Source organism: Lygodium microphyllum, chromosome 2, assembly GCF_053477565.2.
Source record: "Lygodium microphyllum isolate KBCC chromosome 2, Lygodium_microphyllum_v1.1.10, whole genome shotgun sequence".
Classification (NCBI taxonomy): Eukaryota; Viridiplantae; Streptophyta; class Polypodiopsida; order Schizaeales; family Lygodiaceae; genus Lygodium; species Lygodium microphyllum.
The window spans coordinates 20,681,750-20,691,318 of NC_141136.1; positions in this window are offsets into that span (position 1 = coordinate 20,681,750).

A 9,569-nucleotide genomic window follows, 5' to 3' on the forward strand; every position below is an offset into this window, starting at 1 on the left:
ACTGAAATACTTGAACCAGAAGCTATCATAGATACTGACTTTATGACCACTAGAACTGGCCGAAGATATTCTAGATATCTAGTTAAATTTAAGAACCATCCTGTAGAAGAAGCACAATGGATGCACACTAGAGACTTAAATGCTTTCCCCACTCTGTTAGCTCCACATTGAGCTAATAGTATTCCGTGAGGTTTTACGGTGGATTCCGTAAACTTTGATGACCGGGGATCATACACAAAGTGGATTCTTTGTGCGAGAAGTTGATGGGGACGCCTGTCCTTTTCGGGCGTTTCATTAATTTAGTGTGTACATGGGTGATTCCATAGCGGGTGATTCCGAAAAATGCATATTAAATTAATAAACGTTTATGAGTTTAGAGTGCGCACTCGTAATAAATTAAGGTTAGGATTTATTTCTAACCAGTTGATTTATTTATGTAGCTGAAGATTGCTAGGTATTCACTTTTGTCGGTTTAATTGTATTATTTTACTAACGATTGTGAATGCTTCAGTTGATGTGTAGAGATAGCAGCAGTGGCGGAGGAAAGCATTGGAGGATAGCGAGTATTCGATTTATCATTTATATTTTGATAGGCGCCACACCTATATTTTGTCACGCCTATTTATTGAGGCGTTGGATATTTATTATTATTTTGTATGCGCATGGGCGCACGATTATGTTATTTCTACTTGGACATTATATTGGGCATGCCAGACTCTTTGGGCACCGTCCACTAGCTTTATTCCTATTTTGTGTTAAAGCAAACTCAAAAGCTAAAAGCTTGCTATTTTGTAATTTGGGCTATTATTTGAGCTTGAAGATGATTAATACATAAAATACATGCTTTGTGGAGCGCTCACACAAGGCATGGGGGGAGATTGCACCCAATTGGTCTCTTGTTCATGTCGTTCATGTTTTTTTTACATTGAATTTTGTGCAAAAAGTAGAGTTCTATTGTTCTTGGGGACCTTCCGGCATTCACTACGCGAGCGTACAGCAACTGATCTGCGCACCAGGTTTAATAAGAATCGGGATTTAGAAATGATTTAGGTACGGAAGAAGAGTTCAAGCTTTTTCACTATGTACTTAGCATACATGAACGGAAGAAATAAGTCTATCTTGATTACATCAAATGCCTCTGGATACATACATCATATCATAAAGGATATTTCCAGATTCTCAATTTAATTATGAATATCAAATCCAAGATCTAATGTCATTTATTTCAAGTACATAGATGGATTTCAACCCTTTGGAACAAGTATTTTGTTGACAGATTCAAATGCATTCAAGATTTGGGCCAAAGATACATGGAATGAATTGAAGAAGCATAATTTTAGCTTTAGCCGTGTTTTAAAACACAAAATTCCAGCCCATAATCAAGCTCAAAATGAGTGCATAAACTCAAGAAGAAGCACTTCTGGTCATTAATGAACAATGTCCTGATGAAAAGAGGTCATTTCCTTCCATTACAACCACATAAATCCCATGCTTGCTCATAAAAATGGACCATAACAGTGGGCTGCCCTGTTTATGACTGGTTATTTCAGCCCATAACAGCCCGTATACCTTCAATATCCTCACCCTTTGCTTGCCTCATAGTCACTCAAGTACTTGGGTACAAGTCGGGCTTCATTGGACCAAGAATAAGGTAGACAAAATGAGAGAAGTCGTGCATAAGAGCAGGCTGAGTACTTTTCTCTCAAATTTTCCTCTTTTATAGACTGTTTCAGCATGCATTTTTGTCAGACCAAGTGGGCAGAGAAGTGGAGCTGTCACCATGTTTTCATCTTCAGTGTTTGGGCCTGTTGATCTTCAGTTTGCATGCTCCAAATCATGCACCATAGCTCCAGCTCTCTCCAGTTTGCTTCAGATTGTGTAGCCCACATTTTACACCAAAAAATGCGGGCTGCTCCCTGCTCAACCCCTGGTCACTTTTTGACCTACCCAGGTTACTTACTGGTCACTTAAGTCTATTACTTCAGGTCCCATGTGGACCTAGTGGACTTCTGGCAACTTTTGGTATTTTTCTTGGGTTCTGACCATATTTTTGCACCTGAATTAATGTGATTTATCCTACAGACTGTCAATTACTTCCAGTTGACCAAGTTGTAGGTTCCCATAGACTTATTTTTCATAAATAGACATGGTATAATTGAAAATTATATGCTAGATACAAAAGAACTTGTGTAACTAAGTTGGTTATTGGATAGCAATGTCTGAATTTTGTATGCAATTTTCTCATATAACTTCCAGTGAAGCTCTTCTGTGTTCATAGAAATCCCATGATTTTATATTATGAACAGTAAACTCTTTGACACCGTACGTTGGAATGACAGGTGATTAAAAGGAAAAATATCTAGAGGAAGGCATAGGATAGGGCTAGTACGTTAGATCACTATTTCGAAGCGATAATGGTACGTTTGCATGGAAATACATCCCATTGTGTGACAAAAGCTGCAAAAATTAATAACACAAAAATAGTAAGCCTGAACAGGGGGATGTAAAAAGGAAAAGTGTGTCATTCAAAGGGACGAACATGGCTATAAAGTTGGATCGGGAGTATGGTGAACGTAGGGGGTGTTCACGTAGAAAAGGAAAAAAATTATGTAATAAAAGCAACCACAAGGAAAACAGCCTTGACTACAAGGAATATGAGGGTGAGTGGGTGAGGAAGGGACCCCATCAGGGCAGAACTAGTACGTGGTAGACACACATGATTGGGTAATGACATATGCAGGGGTATGCACATCAGACACACAGGGATGCATCCCCACACTTAAGACCTTAATGGTTAGAGTAGATTGATCGACACGCCCTAGGACTTGTCAACCGACTGGATGTTGACATCCCCACACTTAAGACATAACATGCACTTGCAAACAGAAAGGTAGGGTTAGGAACACTTGGTTCATTTCGTAGGTGATTGAGAGTAATTGTCGATGGCGCGTGTTGGGTCACAATCGTCTGCAGGAGGTACTAGAGCTTGCTGCAACAGACACGTCCAGTATGGCAGGGACCATGCAACAACACCCAGGGATGTCACATTGCTGATGAAGGTGAGGGAAGCCTCGATGGCAAAGGATAGAGCATGCATGTCACAATCACTCATGTTGGAAATGAGAGAATAATCACTCCCCAAGCACTCACACCACTCGATGAATACTAATTGAAACCCATATCTCACACCTGATATAGAAATCGGCAAGGAAAATGGTATAGGGGGAAGTACACCAGTGTTCACAATTGCTGGTGCAGTCTCGTGAAGCCCACCCATCTGGCATAGGTGCAAGGAGGAAGGTCAGGGAGACTTGTAGTCCAGTGCACAGAATAGGGTGATGTGTCCTGTGATGATGGCAGAGACTCGTCCCATGTGTGCATAGGGAACAAAAATGTTCCTAACTCCAATTGTCATAACATCCCTCAACCTCACCTCTCGGAATTGATTGAGGAGAAACACCAATCACACTCAGCCCACCCTCTGTCTCACGCTCTGTTGAAAGATATAGGGGGCAGCCCATTCCTGAAGGGCTTGGAAAGCTTGAGCATGTGGTCAACAAGATCTATCACAAAGACATCTTAAAGCCACATAATACAAGAGTGGATTTCCACCAGCTCAGACATGTTCCCAAGCTCTCTCTTACCAAGCTCTCCCCCTCCCCCCTCTCCTAAGAGAGGTCTATCCAAGCTTGATCACATGCTCACGCTTTATCCTAAAGATGCCTCAAAGGTGTGTTAAAATGAGATGGCTATTATGGGACTTAGTGTGTGCTCAAGCTCTATCTCCTAAGATGTCTCAAAGACAAAGATAGGGTTTGACTCTCTTTCCTCCTCAAGGTAGAGCTTGGCTATGTGCTCAAGCCTCTAGCACCTCTTCTATCACTGGGCTCTCTTTAAGCAATTAGAACTTGTCCATGTGCTTATATATAGGACCAAGCTTCTATCTAAAAGAAAGTTTGAAGAAGCATGAGCACATGGCCAAGCTTGAGAGAAGGTTTGACCACACATGTGTAAACCTAATGTTTTATGCCTTCAAAATTCTAATTTTATGGTGTAAAGTATTTAACCTCACAATGATTGCATTTAAACTTGAATCAATTCTAAGTCTCTTGGTTGTACTGTTAAACACCTCAAATTTTTTACTTTTGAATTTACATTTTCAGTACTAAGAGGCATATCTCTAACAAATATTTTTTTAATTTTCAAACATTAGAGTTTTCACCTCCCTTTTCTATGGGCTTCAACTAGGATTTGAATTTTCGTGACAAGGGTTGAGAAAGCTTGAACATGTGGTCAACAAGCTGTGGCACAAGGACATCTTAAAGCAACATACTAAAGGAGCAGATTCACTAGCTTGGTCATGCTCCCAATCTCTCTCTCACCAAGGTCTCCCGCTCTCCCCTCCTCCCCACAAGGAAGAGAGGTTTATTCAAGCTTGCAAGCTCTATCCTGGAGACACCTCAAAGGTGTGTTAAAAAGAGATGGTTACTACGGGTTTTAGTGTGTACTGAAGCTCTATCTCCTAAGATGTTTCAGAGACAAAGATAGGGGTTGACTCTCTTTCCTCTTTTGATGGGACCTAAAATGGGCCGGCACTAGCTATAGCACTAGCCGGACCTCTAACATGCACAAGACAACCCCACGGCCTCGTGGTTAGGAGAGTCTACAGGACACATTGCCCTGCCATCGTACATAAATTTTGCATTTGTATCGTGTTTTGTAGTACAACCCTTAAGCTTCTCAGACTCCTCAGAGGGAGACCCTACACATTTTGGTGTAATTCACCATGTAGAACAACATAAGAGGCGCCCCTCGGCTGATTGTCGCGACCCCACTGTGACCCTCCTATACCTTGGTGATTGGCCCCTCGATGCGTCACTAACACATATAAAACATACGAAACAGAATTCGCTCTTGGTACCAATATTATATCGTTCCAAGAATGTACCAGTCCTCACTTGTCCCCTTGGACCCACCGTCTAGACCTACAGCTTGGGTGCCTTGCTCTCTCCAGCGTGGGTCATTTAAACTTCGACCAAGTGCTATGCATGCCAGGAATAGATACCATGTGTATGACTCATGCAATAGTGGATGATTTATTTTGTGCACAGCCAATTATAGTTTAAAATCAGCCTATGTGTTGTGCAAAAATAGCCCTTTTAATCAATTTCCGCTAATACGCAATGCTGCGTTGTCGTCGAGTTAGAGGTTGAAGGTCTACCACCGGGGCTTAGAGCAGAAGAAGAGTGTGGGATTCAAGGCTTGGAGAAGGGAAAAAGAATGGAGTTTGACAAGATTCGGGTTTTAGAAATGACTTAGTTGAAGAAGAAGATATCAAGCTTTTTTTGTGTATCATGAATGGAATGAATGCCTTTAACTTGATTACATCAAATACATTTGGGAAAAATAAGCCATTACATAAAGGATATTCTCAGATTTTAATCCAAATGCATATACCAAATGCATATACCAAATGCAAGCTCAAAGGGCTTCTATCTCATGTACATAGACAGATTACAACTCCAAGAAAAAAGTATTTTGATGGTAGACTCAAGTACATTCAAGACATAGATCAATAGTACATGAAATGCATTGATGGAGCATAAATTTAACTTCATCCCTGTTTTAAAATAGAAATTTTCAGCCCATAATCAAGCTCAAAAAGTGTACATAAACTCAAGAATAAGCTCCTCTAATCATTAATGAGTAAAGCCCTGATAATAAGAGGTCAATTTCTTCTATTACAACGGCATGGATCACTTGTTTAGTCATAAAAATGGACAAGAATAGTGGGCTGCCCTGTTTATGACTGGTTTTTTCAGCCCATATCAGTCCATACACCTTCAAAATCCTCCCCCTTTGCTTGCCCCAAAGTCACTCAAGTACTTGGGTACAAGTCGGGCTTCATTGGACCATGAATAAGGTAAATAAAATGAGAGAAGACGTACATAAGAGCAGGTTGAATACTTTTCTCTCAGATTTCCCCCTTTTATAGACTGTCATACCATTCATTTTCGTCAGACCAAATGGATGGGTAAGAGGAGCTCTCATGAGCCTTTCTTGTTTGTATCTTCATCTTCAGCTCCAGTTTGCCTTCAGTTTGCATGCTCCAAAGCATGCACCATAGCTCACAGTCTTATCCAGTTGTTGTAGGTATGCAGGCCCGCATTTTGCACCGAAAAATGCGGGCTGCATCCTGCTCAGCTCCCACTTCACTTTTTGACCTACTTTGGTCACTTACAGGTCACTTTAGTTCATTACTTTAGGCCCTCCATGAACCTAGTGGACTTTTGGCATTTTTCTTGAGTTCTAATCATATTTTTCACTTGAATCAATGTGATTTATCCTGCAGACTGTCAATTACTTCCAACTGACCAAGTTGTAGGTTCCCATAGACTTATTTTTTTTATCAATATACGTGGTACAACTGAAAATTGTATGACAAATACAGATGAATTTATGTAACTAAGTGATATCTAAGTTGGTTGTTGGGTAACAATGGCTGAGTTATGTACGAAAATTCCTCATATAAATCCTAATAAAGTTATTCTGTGTTCATAAGAATCCCATGATTTATATTACGAATAATAACCTCTTTGACATTCACCCCCTCCTAACCTGCGCATCCTCTGGCATGTGTTTCACAAGATTACAGGTTTAAGAAGGGCCTTCTTCTGACATATCTTCATCTTCATCCTCTAAGTCTTCTCCTTCCTACTTGTCTTCAAGTAGATGGCTCATATCCAAGTCATCAAGCTCATAAGTTGAAGATTCTCTCCGTTTGAAGAGCTTGATACGTTTACCGGCTATTGGTACTTTTACCATGGTTCCATCCATTTCAGCCAAAGAATAAGTAGCATTATCATGTACTACTTTTACTACATATGGTCCAAACCATCGCTTGGCTAGCTTCCTATGAGCACTATATTGATTGTCCAGGCTGCTATCATAGACAAGTACCCAATCATTCTCTTGAATAGCTCTTGGATGGAGTCGATGATGTTTGTGAAACCTCTTCTTATTCTTTAATCTTGCTGTTTTCAGCCTTTTAATGGCTGTCTTGACATCTTTTGGCCTTCTTTCAAGTTGCCTTATGCGCAAAGTCAGCAATTCTTCTCTATTCATGCCTTCATCCCAAGGCAAGATACTCCATGTGACAATGGACTCCTCAATAGGCATAATAGGTGGCTGTCCATATATTAGTTCAGCCGGCATATAACCTGTTACTGTACTATGGGTAGTTCTATCAGCCCATAATGCGAATGGTAGCATTCTAGACCATTCCCTCATCTTTCCTTAGCAAGATTTTGCCAAGGCTTTAAGAATTGGTTGATGACCTCTTTCGCTCTTACCATTGCCTTCAGGGTTGTAGGCTGATGTAAGAGATAGCTTGATTCCCAATTGAGCAAAGAAATGGCGAGCCTCATCAACATCCAATTCTCCTCTATCAGTAGTTACTTTGGCAACACAGCCATACCTGCAAAATACTTCTTCAAGTAAAAATCTACAAACGGCTTGAGTAGACTTTGTTGTCAAGGATTTTCCTTCCACTTGATTTGTGAGATCTTCTCTAGCAAGTACTAGATATCTCATGTTCCAAATTCTTGTAGGCATGGTTACTAAATCAATAACCCATCTATAGTGAATGGATAAGGGAAAGGTAGGTTGAAGCCCATCTCTATGCTTAACCATAGAGTACATTTGACAAACATGACAAGACTCAACAAAATGCTCAATGTCTTTATACATGTTTTGCCACCAAAATTTCTCTTTTATTTTTGCAAAAGTGCCCCATATGCCTTTATGACCAGCCAACAGGCTTTCATGAAATTCTTGCATGACCTGTCTTTGAGTCTTTTTGTCTCCTAAGACACGAACAGGCGCCCTTCCTTTTTTTTTCGCATGCCTCCAAAGATAGCCATCTTTAAGAAAAAATCCATAAGCTTTTCTCTTGATTCTCTTGAACTCTTCATTAGTCCAATCTTCCTTCTTTGTCATAGTGCTCAAAAATTGGCCAATTTTTGGCCAATCATCTGCATAATATTCTTCTTTAAAGTGTGAACAAACCATAACAAAACATTGAGCATGCTATCTATCAGCTACCCATTGTCCTTCTTTGGATGTTTCTTCCTTCTTTGCTGATGTAAAATTTGTTTTAGCAACTGAACCTATTGTACTTACTGTAATTAATGTTGTACCTGCATTTTTGACAGCTGAACCATCATTAGGTACAGCTGTACTTGCTGTTTTCATATCCGAACCTGCATTTTCAACATCATTTTTAGTAAATATAGACTCTGATTCTTCCTCATCCATCATCTCCTCTTCATCCTTATATCTGGCACGCGAAAGCATGTCAGCAACTGGATTATCTCTTCCTGCAATATGTTTCAAATCAGGATTTAAGGATTTAATATAGGCTATCCATCTTAGCATAGCTATGTCGAGAATGGAACAGTTGGCAATCATGCCCAAGAGTGGAAGGCAATCTGTTTCAACTATTACATGTGCGCCCATGAAGTACTCCCGGTCACATTTCAATGCAGTTACTACTCCCGAAAGTTCTTTCTTAATTTGAGCATACCTTCTTTGTTGTTCATTAAGAACCTTCGCTCCAAAGCGATTTGCATATCTGTTGCCTTCAAGGTCGTCTTGATTGACTGCCCACCCTATTCCAATAGGACTTGTGTCCACTGTGAGTATAATAAGTTGTCCATTAGAGTAATTAGCCCTCTTTAAGGTGGGGGCTGAAATCAGCAATTTCTTCAATTTTCGAATAGCTTGAGTATGTTCTTTTTCCCATATAAACCTTTGACCTTTTCTTAGCAGTTGATAAAGATTTTCAGCAACATGAGCAAAATGTGGGATCCAAATAAGATAGAAGACACATGCACCAAGAAATCTTCTCACCTCCGAAACATTTGTGCATAGTTCCCGCATTTTGCTGATAGCATCAATCTTGGTTGGAGAAGGCTTTCGGCCATATGGACCACACATATTCTCTACCACAAGAACTTCTTCGACTCCAAAAATAGAATTAGCACCTGAAAGAGTAAGATGGACTTCTTCTAATTTAGACAAGATTTGAGCACAATCATTAATATGATCGGAAACAAACTTGCAACATCCAAGTTCATTGAGTTCTTTATTCTTCTCATGAACTTCACATCCTTTGATTGGTACATCATCAAGGAAAGGAAGAGTTAATTGGGGAATATAATCTCTCAACACTTTATGCATGGCATTCATCATGTGAGCTACTGAATTCGTAGCTCCTTGAGGTAGAGTACACATGCGGACTAAACCAAGAGGCGTCTTCATTGTGGTAATGCCTCGGCTCTCCAAAGCAAGCTGAAATTGGTCATAGCCTGAATATAAATCTCCCATGGAATAAATTGCTCTACCTACAAAAGCTTCAGCAAATTCATCAACAATTGTCCTGAACCAACATTTCTAATAGTGACTTTATTGACAGGCTGTAAATCTTGAATGAATCACAAAGATCCATTCTTCTTAGGTACGGTAAACCATCGGTTGGAATATGGAGCTGAAGATGGCTCCAGTATTCG